Source organism: Armigeres subalbatus, chromosome 1 (genome assembly GCF_024139115.2).
Source record: "Armigeres subalbatus isolate Guangzhou_Male chromosome 1, GZ_Asu_2, whole genome shotgun sequence".
In the NCBI taxonomy this organism is placed as follows: domain Eukaryota; kingdom Metazoa; phylum Arthropoda; class Insecta; order Diptera; family Culicidae; genus Armigeres; species Armigeres subalbatus.
In genome coordinates this window covers 12,783,119-12,801,592 of record NC_085139.1, presented here as the reverse complement: position 1 = coordinate 12,801,592, position 18,474 = coordinate 12,783,119, and the positions used below count along the sequence as shown (strand labels likewise).

Here is an 18,474-nt window from a genome sequence, read left to right as displayed (position 1 = left end):
TGAAAACTACCCTAAAATCCAAACATGCACATTGTTTGACAGCAGATGACATTAATTGGTCCTGTTGGGCTAACTACATTAGCTCAAAGCCAGCGATAGAGCGCGAAGACTTGACCAATCAGCTTCCTCCCAGGCACTTAATTGGATTGTTCAAAACAGCCCCAATCCATTCTGACACAATTCTCACCAAAACAAAACTTGACCTGCGCATTGCCGAGAACGAAAATAAAGCATATAAACACATGGTTAGTCAGCTCAGAGAAGATCGTGTGAACGTCCGGAAGATGGTTGATATTATGGGACATCGTATAGCGGATTTTGGTTGAATGTTCCTCCAGGATATATCCACATTTTCTCATTACAGCAGATGTATCAAAGTCTTTATATTTCTGGAGTGCTTCAGCAATAACAATAGTGAGATCTTTGGGACTGTTCTCCACATAAACCTTCTTGAGGTATTTTTTCAGGTATCCAAACATGTATTCGATGGGGTTAAAAAAAGGTGCATAAGCAGGAAGAAAGATCACATGTATTCCAAGTGCTCGAAGATATTGAACTATCGATTTATGGCAATGGATTCGTGCACCATCTAAGATCCAAACTGAGTGTTGTCCTGGGTACTTTTGTACTTTACCGGATGTAGCAAATGATCGGCAACACTCGAAAAATTTTGCTCTGTTGAAAGTACCTTCAGTCCAGAACGTGTCAATTATACCTGTCTGTCCCATGAAAGAGAGCATGGAAACTCTTGCACGTCGTCGATACTCACTTCTATATATTATCCTGTCTAATAATTTCGCATTTCCCTTATTCCGAAGCAACCCCCTGTTGTCGCATGAAATCCCATCAAGAAACGACAGACTGTGCAAATCCCAAGGAATAATGGCTAACTCTTGGACAAATCTTAAAACATCCGTTTCTCTAAGCTGGATAGCCCGCCGCTGCAACCCTTTATAGGTGAATCCTTCAGCATGTAATATCCGGCATATAGAGGCAGTACTAATGCTTACACCGAAAGTGTTTTCGAATAACTGCTTCGTTTCATCTAGTAGCAAAACTGGACTTCTCTTATACAGGTCAATTATCCAATGCCTTTGAATGTTATTAAACCGCAAGAAAACTTTAGCACGTTCCTTTCGACTGAAAACCCCATTCGCTTCGTACCGACCGATCCAATTAGTGATTGTAGTGTGAGACTTGGCATACAGTAAATAAAGTTGCGTTTTTGAAAGTCCTAAGAAATAATACGCGTATAGACAGTGGTATACGGTATTCACCGATGCATGTTGGTCTAGTACAGCATGACGTAGAATTTCAGCCATCGTTGTGCTGTTAACGAAATGTAATAATATTAAATTAACGTAATATTGTATTTTTCACGAATGATTAGATTCGCTCGACGAAATTCAAGAGTTGTCAATTTTGTATTTCGAGGCATTTTCGACAACCTTTTCATAGATTACCTTGATTGTCAAGCACGTGGTCGGTTGAGAACAATGGGACTGAATGTAAATATCGAAGCACCAGCTGGTTTTGTTGTGTAAACATGGTCAGCTGGAGAGCTGAGAACAATGAAAAAATATGTAAACATGAGGGGGCTTGCGGCAGCTGTCACGATCTTCAAGTGAAATGCGCACGGTAGCCAGCAGCGAAATCGAAAGCGAAATCTGATTAAGACCTATTAAGACGAAATTTTTATCAGAAGAGTCTAAATGGTGAAAAATTTTGGGGTGATAAAACAGGGTATGTGACAAAATTGGAAAAAAAAATTTTATTTTTTTTAATTCATTCCACAAATATGAATCATTTTATGCCTTGGAAAGGCCAAATGCGTGAACGGTACCCGTTATTTCATGTCGAAACTGCTTACAGAATATTTCCCAGGTACTCAGAAGTCGTTCGTAATAAACTACAGGCGGTGAAAGTTATTTCATGAAAATCAATGTTGTTTTTGGTATTATTTACGAAAATAAAAAGAATGACAAAATTTTTTGGGGTGACAAAATCGGGTCGAAAACGTGAAAAAATCGGGACGTGATAAAATCGGGTCGAAAACGTGATAAAATCGGGGGTAGACAAAATCGGGGAGTGACAAAATCGGGTCAACACTGAATAAATAAGTGCAAAACAGAACTTACTGTCACCAAGCTGAACCTCGAATATGAAACTCAATGCTTGCTATGCAACTTTTACTCTATGCGGAGATACCTGGCTGCGCGTTATTTCCGCGGATCGATCCAAATTTTTCTTTTTCTCCGTAATACCCTTAGTCAAAAATATAGCACTACGCAAGCGTTGTGAGTACATCTAAAATTATTAAGTATATTTGGCTTCTGAAGAAAGTTATGAACAATACACTCGATTCTTTTTTTACACGGGGGATGCGTGTAAAAAAAGTTTGCAGTTCAAAATTTGAAAATCCGTGTAAAAAAAGTTTTATGATTTCTCGACAAATCATGCAAAATGGAGCAACTTTGCAAAAAATTTTGTGTGGGATTTTTTTACACGGCCGTGTAAAAACATAGTCGGGTGTATAGTCAAATGACATGCAGATGACATTTTACAAGACTGCTCATAACATCTGTACTAATTTCTCGATGGTCTTGGTTGATCAACTTTCTGCTACTTGGTGGCTTTAGTCCCCCGTCGCCCGTTGGGGAAGAACAAAACGTCTCAATAACACCTGACAGGAATCGCTTGCAGGACTCCCGAACAAATAGTATGGGAAAATGAAATTCGGCTAAACTTTTTGGGAAAGATTCGAAAAGATCGAATTAAAATCTATTTTTTGTCTACTTTCCGGTGGTTAGTGTGGTGAATTGCGTATAGCTACGCTAAAGCGAGAAACTGATTGGTGCAATGGTAGAATGAGGACGCTGTCTTTGTTCTAGATCCTAGGGCCTGGGCTTGCGGAAGCCCTTGGATAACATAATGTAGGGTTTCTTACCCCATTCCCGGCCTAACATGCGCACGACTGCATTATTTAATTGATATTTATGACTAGGAGCAACTTTTCCTGAATTTTGTGGGCCGTGTAATATTGCGATGGGGTTCACCTCTGCTTAAAAAATAGTTATTCTTGCTAAACACCGCTTGAAAAAGCTTTTATTTGATTTAAATTAGCATGGTGCAGCACTCATTTCAGTCATAGGCGATTGCTTATCCGGCATACCCCAAGTCTCTTCGGCATACGCAATATTTTACTCAATTTCTCAACATCTTACTCTCATTCTCTCTCTCGGGACGGTAGAAAATGCGATATAAACAAAAATATGCACGTTCCACGATAACGTGATGCCAGATGGTATTATTCATAATAATTTTTATTTGGTTGAGAAGATATATGCACTCATCCAAATTCCTTCCAAATACTTGAGAAAATATTGTTTTTACTCTTTGAAATTGAGATAATTATAAATAACATAAAAGCGTCAACGTTTTAGACAGTTTTCCTATTAACGATGAAGGATTATCTTCATACTAAAATAAGACTCATGGCCTTTTGGCAGCACTGTACAGCTAGAAGTTCTTGGACCGAGGTGATTTTTTGTTCGGTTTGAGGATACATTTTTAAATGTATTCCAATATGTTTATATAAGATCTAGTGATACTATCAATTAGAAAAGATTGAAGTGCGTGAGTTTAGCATTATTGTGTGGTGATAAACAGCCTGAAGCAATGGTTGTATCGAGCACTGTGACGATTTTCAGGTAGGTGTTTATTTGATGATACCGTTTTGTAAAAGTGGAAAGAATCACTCCGGCTCAGTGGTGTTGCAACGAAGAGCAAAAGTTTGAAATCTACATTTTTATGTTTTATATTTCGATCGATAAGGAGTGAAATAAATGGTTGAAAATGTTGAGTATTGTGCGAGATAAATAGGAGACTTTTTTAAAATTATGGTTTTCTGTGCAGTGAGCCGGGAATGGGGTCCATAGGCCCAAGTAGTGATTTACCCTTTGTTGGATAACCATATTTACCTAAACATTAATTCAACGTTTCAAAATTACTCTGTATTGAAGTTTTGAACGCAATCTCAGGTTTTGTCCGGGATTTGAATGAGGGCCCGCCACTGTGCGTCGTTCTCAGCTCTATAATTAGGACAGGTCCGGTAAGGGTTGTAGGACAAAAGGTCGAAGGTCAAAAGGTCGAAGATCAAAAGGTCGAAAAAACAAAAGGTCGAAACAATAAATCTGAGTCAAAAGGTCGAAAGGACAAAAGGTCGAAGGGTCAAAAGGTCGAAGGGACAAAATGTCGAAACAAAAAATCTGAGCCAAAAGGTAGAAGGTCAAAAGATTGAAAGTCAAAAGGTCAAAGGTCAAAAGGTTGAAAGGACAAGAGGTCGAAGGGTCAAAAGGTCAAAAGGGAAAAAGGTCGAAACAAAAAATCTGAGTCAAAAGGTCGAAGGTGAAAAGCTCGAAAGGAAAAAAGGTCGAAAGGTCAAAAGGTCGAAAGGTCAAAAGGTCGAAACAAAAAATCTAAGCCAAAAGGTCGAAGTTCAAAAGGTCGAAAGGAAATAAAGGTCAAAAGATCGAAGGGTCAAAAGGTTGTAGGACAAAAGGTCGGAGGACAAAAGGTTGAAAATAAAAACGTCGAAGGGCAAAATTTCGAAAGTAAAAAGGTCGAAAGAACAAAAGATAGAAATTGCGGTTGTCGGACAAAAGGTCGAAAGCTAAAAAGTCGAAGATCAAAACTTGAAGGTCAAAAGGTCGAAGGTCGAAAAAATTAGGCAAAACGTCGACTGCACATTTATATTTTACCTGATAATATTTCATTGTTGAATTTTTCCTTTTTTTAGTCATATGCCGTTCTTCCGAGATTCGCATATTTATATTTATTTGTGTTTCACCTGATTATATTGTATTGTTGAATTTTTCCTTCTTTTAGTCATTTGTGTTTAACCTTATTTTCATTGTTGATTCTTTTCTATCTTTTATTCATAACCTTTTCTTTCGAGTTTTGCATTTTTATACCACGTATGAAATACCAAAAACACTTGAAAACATTTCATTCTAGAATTTTCATTTTGTTAAAACATAGGTACGCTTCAGAGGTGTATTGTCAAATCAATATTTTTATCAATGTATTGCTAGGCTTAATTGACTTTAGTTGTAATTTCTGAAAATAGTTCCTCACTCATTTTCATCAAAATGATAATTCAAAATATATCATTTTAGCTTGACATACATCTTCTAATGACAGCAATTTTATTTTAATTTGCTTAAAAGATAATACGTTTTTGTTCACAAAATTTGTTTTTAAGTAACTAAAAACGAATAAACGGTTTTTTTTACACGGTTTGGTCTTAGTCGTTTAATACCTTCAGCGTCAATGAAATGATGTTAACCCCACGAAAAAATTCACAAAAAAATCAAAGAAAATTCAGGTGGTATTTAAACAGCTGTGAAAGTTCGGGTTAACCGAGAAATTAATTAATTCCAACCGCGTAATAAAAACCTGGGTGTAATACATTTATTTTTATTATTAGAAACCGTTACGTTACGCTGTAAAGTTGGGAGGGTATGGAATTGCCAAAATTGGGCATTTTCAACCCGGCTCCCCCTATGTCTCTTTTTTGTAAGAAACATCTAAAAATTTTGCATGGATCGTCACACTTCGCTCAACCCCCTTCCCATCTAAACGTTACGTAGTTTATGGACGATCCCTTACGTGATTTGTAAACGTTTGTGTTTCATTTTGCAGTCAACTCGTAACCCTCTAACGCAAAAGATTGCTTTTGTCGGGAAACTTAAATATTAAAAAAAAAAATTGTTCAGATTTTGAAATTGATTTTTTGACCTGTTTTTCATTCAACCTTCTGTTATTTTTTGACCCTCTTTTCCTTCGACCTTTGGTCATTTAGACCTTTTGACCTTTCAATTTTTAGACTTTCGATCTTTTTTCCTTTCAATTTTTTGACTTTCGACCTTTTGACCTTCGACATTTTGTCCTATCGGCCTTTTATCCTTTCGACCTTTTGTCCTTTTGTCCTTTCGACCTTTCGTCCTTTCGATCTCTCGTCCTTTCTACCGTTTGTCCTTTCAACCTTTTGTCCTTTCAACCTTTTGCCCTTTCGACCTTCTGTCCTTTCGACCTTTTGTCCTTTCGACTTTCTGTGCTTTCGGCCTTTTGACCTTTCGTCCTCTCGGCATTTTGTCCTTTCGACCTTTTGTCCTTTCGAACTTTGTCCTTTCTACCTTTTATCCTTTCGACCTTTCATTCTTTCGGCCTTTTGTCCTTTCGACCTTCTTTCTTTCGACCTTTTGTCCTTTCGACCTTTTGTCATTTCGACCTTTTGTCATTTCGACCTTTTGTGCTTTCAACATTTTGCCTTTTCGACCTTTTATCCCTTCGACCTTTTGTACTTTCGACCTGTTGTCCTTTCGACCTTTTGTCCTTCCGACCTATTGTCCTTTCGACCTCTTGTCCTTCGACCTTTTGTCTTTTCGACCTTTTGTCCTTCGACATTTTGACCTTCGACCTTTTGACACAGATTCCCGGTAAGAGATGCCGTGCTGATTGCTGTTGCACTCACTACATAATTTTGGGAGGTTACACCTCCGGTTCTCGATGATCGGGTGGGTACCCGAGCAATTCCCATAGATGCAATTGGTGACCTTATAGCGGGCTTTAGGGTCTGGTCAAAAGAACAGCAGCAAAAGCACTGCATCGGAGAAGGGTAGTAGGTTCGAGTGGGGCACCTCAAGAAACCAAAGAAAATGAACTCCGGTCTTGAGGTCCCACGGATGGTGAGAACAAGAGAAGGAGTGTTAATCCTTTCGTCACCAGGCGCAGCATCATCAAATCTACATGCTCATCCCTAGGGTAAACACTGGGAGGGTACGTCCAGTGTGACTCCCGTTGATTTTCCTGGATGGTAAACGGTTACGGAGAGAGGGTCCTTCCCCAGGAGGGGGTCCCCCAGACCTCGCAGACATCCCAAAGCCCTATAAAATACCCCAAAAGCTGGATATGACAACCGCTCGAGCCTACTGTGGGAGTTAAAAATAGTAGTTTGGCAACTAGTTGCATTAAGATGATTTTTTCAGCACGAGTTGTACGTTTATCCAACGAAGCTTGCCGAGGTGTATAAATACTACGAGGGCTGAAAAAATCGAATTTTGCAACGAGTTGCACACGCTATTTTTTGCAATGACGAAAAATGGGCTTAAATATGATAAATCTGTTCCAAAACGGTACAATTTTATCAATCTTGCCAAAAAATCATGTTGCTGCAGAAAAAAAAACAGATTTCATGTTATCGGGCTTCGTTGTGTGCTTGACAGACCATAAGGCGACAAATAAACCTGCCTTAGGAGAATTTGATGTCATGTCCATCAAAATATTTAATTTATTACATGGCACAGAGAATACACTATTTGAACACTCACCCAAGCCAATTTAGCTAAATGTGGTCATGTAACTATTGTTCTAGTGCTGGTTTTCCATTATAGCAGCCAAATGAGTGCTTTAATGGATTTTATGCAACCCATTTGAGTTGCATAATGTTCATTAAAGCATCCATTGGTATGGAAAAGTAGGCCGTTTTATCACTCAAACGCCAATTGTAAACCATGTATTATGATCAGGAATTGCAAAAAAAAGTATTTTCAAAATGTTTTTACTTTCATTAACTAGCACATTTCTACGTTTTAGTTAGCTGATGGCTACATAGTATGCGGTGTATTTAGTATAGTCCTTTGTTACGTACACAAACTGCAGATCTTAAATATTTAGACCCAAAATGCAGAAGCCATCCAGCGTAATGACCCACACCGCCCCCCGAATTGTCCCGCTGATTGGTAAATTATGCTGCCGCTGCCAATTAAATTGCAAAAAATCACAGACCTCCAGAAACAGAAATCTTCGGAAATTATAGCGCAGAAAGGTGTCGTCGTCCACGAACCAACGCGAGACACCGAGAAGCAAAAAATTAAATCACCAAACCCAGCACAGACGAAAGTGGTTAATGCGCTAATTAAAATTCCTCCCCGCGTTGCCAAGCGACACGAACGGCGATGCGATGGGGCGAACCTGACTGCTTGGATTGGAATCGCGAGCTCTCCCACAAACATTTGCATAAATCAATAGAGATCGGACTCGCCGCGTGTATGCGGCGAGGCGTTCGCAACTTTCGCGCAAATTCTGCTGGGCGCGTTTTTCTACGGACCTGGAAATTCGCTCCCGAAGCAGAGTTATAATTTCAACACATTTATTGCTTGATGGGCCCATATTTTAATTCAATTTATTTGTCTCCCAAGCGCGTCCCCCATAGTGTCGTTTTCGACTTGAGCTGTTCAATCAAACAGCGACAAAGAGTCTGATTGTCTAGGCCCGTGGCTAGTCGATTGTGTTCATGTCTTTATACGTCTCTGGCCGCGTCTGCTGCTGCTGCGAGAAAGTCATTTGCTGCAGATCCGATCCGGACAGTCAGTGGTGGGTAATTATATGGGAGGAATTCTCCTCCGGGTCCGACGATGAACTCGACGATCACCGTTTCGCCATCGGTGCCTCGTTTAAATCAAATTACCGTCAAGATTTATCATTTTCGCTAAACACCACCGACTTCAACCGGTCATTAGCCGTTGGGAGGAATATCCCTACTCCTTCAGGTAGTTCGGTAGTCCTGACCGTGGTAGCAGATCGGCAGTAAGTCGAAGGGGCAATATGAATCGACCGTTCGCAGATGGCCGCCTGTCCGCTCGAGCCTACTGTGGGAAACCGCACCCGGATTCGACTTACAGACGTCGCCATCGTTGCAGTCGGTAGGCTGCGATTATGAGCCATTTTGAACAAGCCTCCAACACTCATAGTTGCAGCGCGATAATTGTTAATTATAGAGTTCGGATTAGAAATGTGCAGATTTCGCATAAAACAGGCATGAAGCAGATTGGAAAACGTGACCTGCCGCTCGTTTATGGGAGGCTGCCTCGGAAGTTTCCCGCGTAATTTTCGTTAAAGGTTAGGAACAGATGACCAACGCTTGCGCCCGATTTGGAGCTATAAATTAAACGATTCATTGCCGATACAATGTGGGTATGTCTTTCAACGACACAAAAAAGCGCCAAATTTAGCAACCAATCCAAAAGTTGTGCAAAACAAAGACCGCCATTGATTTGGGACAGTTTTTTTTTGACAACCTCTTGCAGCAAAACCCCGCCTGCAGGGTCTCTCAAAGTTTATTCAGTGGCATAAAATCACGCCGTTGGCAGTAAACCAATAATCATAAACTTGACCACGGATAATCCGGCCGGATCAGTTGCAAAGAACTGCTGCCGTAGGAGACAAAGGGTTCCTTCTAATCTTGCAGCTGTGAATCATAATCTGCCGGTTCGCGCGTTAAATGATGGTTCCGAAGTTTCTGCTTTAACTATTAAAGGTTAAATTTAAATGAACGGTTCAAATTTCGACCGGTTTGATGAATCGTTTTAGCGATGGCCTTCACTTCCGGCGCTTATCGGTTATTGCATCACATTCCACTTTGGATTGGATATCAGGTTACTTTTGCCTGGCTGAGCACGGGTCACCTGCCACTAGTACCTAGTACCTCAATGCGTTTCGATGGTTTACTTGTTCTAATTTTCCCGATGGAATACAAAAACAACAATTATCTTCTTATGGATTGCTTACATGATAATATATGGGATTAATTCACCTTTTCGCATGTTTCCACTTTCTCGCTTATTTACATGAGCATTTACTTGCATGATGGACATTATAGTCACCTGTTTTAAATATTTCTTATTATTTCTTATTATTAAAAATAGAAACAAGAATTGGAGTTTTCGTCATTTGTTTATTTATTTACTAGAAAACCCGAAGAACTCCGTTACGCTTAAATTGATTTATTCGCTGATTAGTTCTCGAGCCGATGAAGAAACTAGCGGACCCGGCGAACTTTGTCTCGTCGAAAATTGATCATTTTTCTGATACAGTTTGTTACGTACATAATTTATCTTGAAAACAAATTGGCTCTTCAGAATGGTTTTATTTTTTTTTAAGTTTTGTAATAACAAGTTTTCCTATTAGGCCCTCGGATTTGTTTGCCCAAAAATAATACTTTGAGGTGGCAACTAAATAAATTTCGGATAATTTTGAGAATATTCAATTCATTCAAATCCGGGGAGTTTTTTGATTTTTTTTTCATTTCAATATTATTTTTTATTATCCTTGACCTTCCGGAGACCAATAGGACCTAATGTTAATTAAATATTTATAACGGCCTTAGTTAAGTAAATAAACAAAAATTAACACATATCGATCTTTCCATTATCGATTGACATTGATATAGAAGAAGATAGATAAATAGATAGATAGATAGATAGATAGATAGATAGATAGATAGATAGATAGATAGATAGATAGATAGATAGATAGATAAATAGATAGATAGATATAGAAGAAGAAGATTGTAGTCCCATTTTTATGGGATTTTCCAAAAGGGGGAGGAGTCTTAAGAACTTTCCCCGGCTTAAAAAACCTCTGCATACAAATTTTCACGCAGATCGGTTCAGTAGTTTCGGATTCTATAAGGTTCAGACAGACAGAAATTCATTTTTATGTATATAGATTTTCAGACTAATGCCAGAGCGGCCTTTGCAGTAAATAAAAATCGTTTCCACTCAGCTCGCCCACTATACGGCTGCCTGTCGCCAACTACGCATTCTACAGAGGGTCCGCAAATCGTCTTCCACTTGAATGAATCACCTTTCCCACTGTGCACCTCGTCTTCTTGTGCCCGTAGGACCGTTGTCAAGAACCATTTTACCTGTCTTTCTGTCCAACATTCTGGCTACGTGCCCGGCCCACCGCGGTCGTCCTCTTTTCGCGATGTGAACGATGGATGGTTCCTCAACAGCGTAGTTCATTCGCCTCCTCCACGTACCATCAGCCATTTGCACCCCACCATAGATGGTATGCAGCACTTTCCTTCCGAAAACTTCTAGTGCGTGTTGGTCCGCCACGACCGAAGGCCACATTTCGCGTCCGTAGAGGACTACCGGTCTAATGAGCGTTTTGTAGATTGTCCGTTTGGTACGACGGCCAATTCTATTCGATCGGAGTGTTTTGCATCCAAAGTACGTACGATTTCCAGCCATGATGCGTCTCTGAATTTCACTGCTGTTTATCACGTTATCGGTGGCCAACAGTAAGCTGAAGTATACGAATTTTTCTACAGCCTCGATTTCGTCACTACCGATGCAAACTCGTGATGGATGACTCGCGCTGTATTCTCTTGAGCTTTTTTCTATCATGTACTTCGACTTCGAGGTGTTGACGACTAGTCCGATCTGCTTAGCTTCCCTCTTCAGTATGATGTAGGCTTCCTCCATCTTCTCAAAGTTACGTGCCATGATATCAATGTGGTCGGCAAAACAAATAGCTGAAAGGACTTCGTGGAAATCGTTCGACTCGTCAAGACGTCACCTTACCGCAACCCTCTACACGTTTCGAAGGGACTCGAGAATGCCCCCGAAAATCAAACTACGCACATCACCCGATCCATCCAAGGCGACGGCCTTGACCAACAGTATCAGCTTATTCGGAAATTCGTATTCGTGCATTAGCTGCCATAGCTGTTCTCGATCGGTTAAATCATATGCGACTTTGAAGTCGATGATCAAATTATGTGTGGGTACGTTGCATTCGCGGCATTTCTGCTATTTTTGGCGTACGTACATCATATACGGTTGCATCATATATTACTTTGTGGTGACTGGGTAAACTCGTCTTAGACGGTTGATGCGGCAGAACATCATCCTCCCAAATCTTGGTTATAACCCAGTACAGCGCTTTAGCCAGTATTTAAACAGTTTTCCTGGTAGTTGGTCAACCTCAGATGCTATATTGCTTTCAGCCGGCCAATCTTCTCCTAGATTTCCTGGAGATCAGGAACTGGCAAAGAAATGTCCTGCACGCGTGCTCCCAGATTCGTCACCATATCACCATCGTTGTCTGCCACATCGCCACTCAGGTGCTCTTCAGAGTTGCTTAATTCATATTTCTGTTGCAGTACTGTTCACGTTTTGCTTATCCATTCATATTTTCGACTTCATATTTCTTACTTCTCCCATCTCACCATACGCATTTTGATTCTCACTTCTTAATTCCCGGAGTTCACTTCTCACATTTATTGCGTCTCAATTTTTTCGTTTCTCTTCTTGATTCTTTTCACTTCTCGTTTCTCAATTCTCACCTCACACTATCCACTTTTCTCTTGTCGCATATAATTCCTTTTTTTCTCACCCTGGTGTCTCGTTTCCGAGTAGCACACATGTTACAAATTAGCTGCCGCAACTTATATGTGACTGAATTTGACCACATTCACATTAATTATCCATTATTCGCATCTCATTTCTCAGTTCCCTCGTATTGATTCTCACTTCATGCTTCTCACTCGTCACTTTCCTCTTGTCTCATCTACCTTATCAATTCTTTCTTCTTACTTACAATACTTTCTTCTTCCTCCTCACTTTTCAATCCTGCCATTCTACTTCTTGCTGCCCAGTTTTTAGTCTAACGTCCCATTTTTAACTTCTCACGTCTTATTTTTCATTTCTTTGGTTTCACTATTTGCTTTTCTCTTCTATTTTCTCACTTCTCGTGTCTCGCTTCTCACTTCCCAGCCAACACAAAGTCACATATAATATCGAATAAGTATACACGGTGGAGGCGATAAAGGCGCATGTCTTCATTCAACTGCATGCAAAGTATACGTATATGACCTCCACTTTGTACACTTATTCGCTATGATATACGATCTTGTGTTTGCCGGGGTCTCCCTTCTTGCTTCCATCTGTCACTTCTCATATATCATTTATCATTTCTTACCGTTCGCGTCTCGCTTCTCAGTTCTCATTTTCACCTTTCGCTTATCTCATTTAACTTTTCTTGTCCCCATTACCGTTTACATATTTTGAATCTTTCTTCTCATTTATCATTTCTCATGTTACTTCTCTCATTTTCCACTGCTACTCTAGTAAATATTAAAATTATTTGTGGCACACGTTTTTGTTTGACTTCGACAGTCAAGGATATCTGGTGGGCGCATTCAAGCCTGCTTGCAAAGAAATAATTAAAATGATAAAGAATATATTACAACTTTGCGTTTTGGGCGTACATTATTTTGTGAAGAAACGTTTTCCTCCAAAATTAATTCCCTAAATTTAGAATCTAACAATTTTGCATATGCCCAGTTCTTATACAGGTTTTGGTAGGTTCTTATACAGAAATGTTAGAATATCTAACAGTCGTTGGTTGGGTGTACTTGTCACTAAATTCAGTTAAGTGCTGAGAGCTAAAACCAGGCATTGTTTTCAAAATTCGGTAAAGTTTACTGAATGTAAAGTAGAATGTACCTTCTTTTAAGTATAAATTTACCTAAATTTAGGTTAATTTTACTTAACTTTTGTAAACATGAAATTACATCTCGTTGAAAAAAAAATCCTAAATAAGGTACTTTTTTCCAACCGTTCAGGATTACTGTAACATGTTCAGGCCATTTGGCCGAGTAGTTGAAAAAATATTCTTAAGATTGCGAAACTTGAAATATTTCTTACTCTTATTTCATATAAGAAACACCCAGATTATTGCACATAGCAGTGGTTGTGCTTTTGTAGTGCGTTGTTAAACAACCCAACTAATCAATCTGTCGGCAACTGACAGCATAGATCAGTTTGCCGATGAACGCCCAATACAACAAAGCTGTCAGATCATCGTACGTATGCTAAGCGGAAGTGGTTTGAGTTTGAAAAATCTACCTGCAGCCATTTTTCAATAGAACGTGCATCGAGCCGGATGGAAAAAAGTTTGTTCTCTACACCAGTAAAATCAATTATAAGTTTTAGTTCAAACATTTGATTTCGACACTGATAAATGTAAGTTAACTCTTATAATATTTGTTCAACTTTTAACATAGAATAAATTTCAGCTTTAAGCTGTATCGCAACGTATATTTGGCGATTTGCTAACAAGAATCAGTGCGTTTTGTTTTATCTCCCGGAACAAAACTTAAAGATTTATCATGCAAGCAAGAAAACGTGAAGGAGCAAAGCGTACTTCTGCTGAATCCAGCGCTGAGGAGCAAAACTGCATTGCATGCGACCGGCCGGATTCTTTCGATGATCTAGTGCAATGCGACGAATGCAACAGCTGGTGGCACATGAGGTGTGCATCAGTGACGCCATCAATTTCCGAGCGACAGTGGGCCTGTAATAATTGTCAAAAATTCCAATCCGCCGCCAGCGGCTCCCTCTCTACCTCAGCTAGTATTCGAGCAGCAAGGATTGATTTGAAGCTCAAACAGCTGGAAGAACGAAGAGCCATTGAGAAGCGTGAATTAGAAGCAGAAAAACAATTTCTTCAAGAGAAATATGAGCTGTTGCAATCAAAACTAATCGACGATGAGGAGGAAGATAATCATAGCAACCGTAGCAGAGTGAGCAGACGAACGAGCATGAATCATGTAAAGCAGTGGCTAGCCAATCCAGCGAATCTAGCAGAGGGCGCCGAAGGTCAAGACCAAGTAGCAGCTCCGCGGATTTTGCAACCTGTAGCTAGTGTCCGAAATGCAGCATCGCCGTCTACGTCGCTATCATTGAAAGTACAGAAAGTTCAAACTCATCCGGCGGATATAAACTGGGACCAGCGGCAACAAATTACTAGCGCGGTTTCAAACACAAATCCGACAGAGTTGGAGCGACCTGTCAATCGATTTGGACTATGGGAAAAGCGTAAAGATTTTGAAACCATCACACCAGAAAACCCTCACCTCCATCGAACGGATTCGGTACTGAGAAACGCAGCAGCTACTTCTTACCCCATGTCATCTGGTAAACAAGTTGCTCAACAAAGTCCGGAAGGCGTCATACCACGTCATCTACCATCTTTACGGATAGGTGGTGCAGTAAGTAGCGAAGCAGTTCCTTCCCCCCCAACACAACCAGGTAAGCCACACTCTAATCCTACCCAAGCCAATACATATCACCCGAGTTATAATCAGACGTTCCAAGACATGGTATCACAATTCGGGAATGTGGGTTTCAGGAACTTCCCTTCTGACCCAACAGTTAGGATGATCACCCAAGATCAGCCTACAATCGATAATTTTGTTCTCAGCTCGCAGTTAGCTGCCAGACAAGTTCTGCCGCGTGATTTACCACCGTTTAATGGTGACCCTGCTGATTGGCCTATATTCATAAGCAGCTATACAAATTCTACAGCTGCTTGTGGATTCAGCAATGTGGAAAATTTGTCCCGCCTTCAACGCTGCCTTAAAGGCAATGCATATGAGTCTGTAAAGAGTCGTTTACTACTCCCAGAGTCTGTCCCTCAAGTGCTCTAAACTCTCCAACTACTCTACGGTCGACCAGAACTATTAGTTCACGTTCTTCTAGACAAAGTTCGTGCGGTACCTGCTCCGAAATCTGAGCGATTGGACAGCCTTATCGACTTTGGTTTGGCGGTACAAAGCCTGTGTGACCATCTCGAGGCAGCAAGACAAGAAGCACACATGTCAAACCCAACCCTTTTAATGGAACTTGTTGACAAACTTCCTGCTCATGTGAAGCTTGAGTGGGCTGGATATATGCAACAGTATCCGGTAGTATGAAGACGTTCGGTGAGTCCATGTCTAGTGTAGTGGTGTCTGCGAGTAAAGTTACATTGTATACTGGGGCAGCGAAAAGTAGTGGTTCTTAGAAGTCAAAATCTAAACCGTCAAGAGGATCATTATTCGCTCATAGTACTGAGGAAATGCAAGGGCAGGATCAGCAACGAGTTTGTTATATTTGTAAAGAATCTGCTCATCGAGTCAGCGATTGCGAATTGTTTGTATCTCTATCCGTAGATGAACGTTGGAAAGCTGTTCAGGCCAATGGACTATGTCGAAGCTGCTTGAATGCACATGGAAGAAGGAGCTGTAGGAATGTATCAGTGTGTGGTATCAACGAATGTGAATATCGTCTCCATCGGCTGCTTCACGCTAATAAATATGCACCAACTTTGAGTACCCCGGTTCCTGCAGAGAATCACACCCACTTGCAAGTCAAACAACAAGTATTATTCCGGATCATTCCGGTCACCTTGTACGGTCCTCGCGAGACTATTGATACATACGCGTTTCTTGATGATGGGTCATCGCTGACGTTGATAGAAGACAGCCTTGCTGAACAACTTGGGGCAATAGGAACCAACGAACCGTTGTGTCTCAAGTGGACGGGTAATATGTCAAGGGTAGAGTCGGATTCGAGAATCGTACAGCTAGTCATATCTGGAATTAACGGAAAAAAGTTTCAAGTGAATGACGTTCAGACAGTGAGGGAGCTTGCTCTCCCTCAACAGGATCTTCGCTTTGAGGAACTTATCGAACGGTTTCAACATCTCCATGGAATTCCAGTTAAAAGCTACGAAAGGGCCATGCCTCGTTTGCTAGTGGGGGTTAACAATCTACATCTGTCTGTCCCATTGAAAACGAAAGAGGGAAAATTTGGAGAACCTGTGGCAGTACGTACGAGATTGGGATGGTGTGTTTTCGGAGGTAAAGGTGATTCGAAACTGCAACAATCGTTGAATTATCATTCATGTGAATGTGAGGAAATAAAAACGCTACATGAAACAGTGAAAAATTATTTTGCTATGGAAGAAATAGGAGTCAACCCTCCGATGACAATAGATTCACATGAGGAGACAAGGGCCAAGAAGATTTTGAACACAACGACTAAGCGCATTGGGAAGAAGTTTGAAGTAGGTCTTTTATGGAAGTACGATCATTCGGAGTTTCCAGAAACGTATGGGATGGCTTTACGTCGACTCGAATGTCTGGAAAGAAGAATGTCTAAAAATCAGCAGCTTAAGGCTCTATAAACCGTACTCAATTCGACAATGACGATGATATTACTCCAATACGCACTAATACTAATAAAGTTTTGAACAAAATTCAATATTTTGGGACTATTTGCCGACTTACCTCCATCATTCCATATTCATTACATTTTCATAATAATTTTTCACTTATCTGAATTAACAATTACTGAGGAATAGCTGGAAAAACTCTGAAAACTGCCTTTTTTCATGGGCCGGCATTCGTATTTTTATCGAACGCATACTAACTCCGAACGTTCGGAGCAAACACATACACACGCACTTGATTTTCCACTTGATCTTTTCCCACTGTTTCCTTGATTTAATCACTCCTAAAACATATTCACTAACTGAGTTTCACATTTTTCTTCAATATTGACTACCAATTAATTCACTTCGCGTCCAAAAACTGTCGAAAACTGCTTCCCAAAAATCGAAGTGAGAGACAAATTTGACGACCGTATTGTGAATGCAATAAAATGCGGAAGACTCAAATTCACTAGCGCAATAAGTGAAATGGTGAGTTCAAAATCTACGCGATGCAACTTCATTCAATCCGAACAATACAACGTATACGCCAGCCAACACGCAAACAAAGGTGTGCATACAAAAGAAAATAATCATCTCTTCTCCGTTGCCAGATTTGTTTATTGGAAAAAATCATTGCTGTTTGTCGGATTAAAGAAATATACCAGAAATAAATATTTAAACATGTTATGTAAGCTTCTGTTAAATTTCAAGTGGTGAATAAAAAATTTTAAACCGATTAATACCCATATATTTGATACACCGTGAACATGTGTTATGATATAGAATAAACATTTCGTCAAGTCTGGCAACATTATGCATCAGCTGACATATTTTTAACACCCCATTTCCACCCACCCCAGTTGTACACAAAATTTATCTGCATTTTCCCGTACCAATTGCCTCACTATTACAAACAAGCGATACAGTCATTATTTTCAAAACATTGTGATGGAGTCTTGAGCCTTAAAGAGAACCTGCATCAGCAAATAATGCAGTACCAATCTAAAGGTTATGCGCATCGTGCAAGTAAAGTGGAACTGGATAACATGGATCCGAGAAAAGTCTGGTTTTTACCATTGGGGGTAGTGGTTAACCCACGTAAGCCTGGCAAAACCCGCATTATCTGGGACGCGGCGGCTACTGTCGACGGTGTTTCGCTCAACTCGTTCCTCTCCAAAGGACTCGATCAGTTAACAGAGCTACCGGCGGTGTTTGCTCGATTTCGTCAGTTTTCAATTGCAGTGGTGGCTGATCTAAAAGAAATGTTCCACCAAATCTTGTTGCGGGACACTGATAAACCTTCCCACTGTTTTCTCTGGCGAGCAGATCCCTCCAGCCCGCCAGAAGTATATTTGATGGATGTGATTATTTTTGGATCATCCTGCGCACCAGCAATAGCACAATATGTCAAAAACAAAAATGCTGAAGAGTTTGCAGATCGTTACCCACGTGCGGCTATTGGCATTATAAAAAATCATTACGTTGATGATTTTTTGGATATTTAGCTTTGAATCCGAAGAAGAAGCTGCTCGAGTGTCAGATGAAGTGAGAATGATTCATGAGGAAGGCGGTTTTCAATTACGA

General features: G+C 40.3%; 1 pseudogene; it reads right to left on the bottom strand.

Annotated features, from left to right (window-relative positions):
* Positions 1 to 294: 294 nt before the first annotated feature.
* Positions 295 to 1,322, bottom strand: LOC134205962 (uncharacterized; annotated as a pseudogene).
* Positions 1,323 to 18,474: the final 17,152 nt, after the last annotated feature.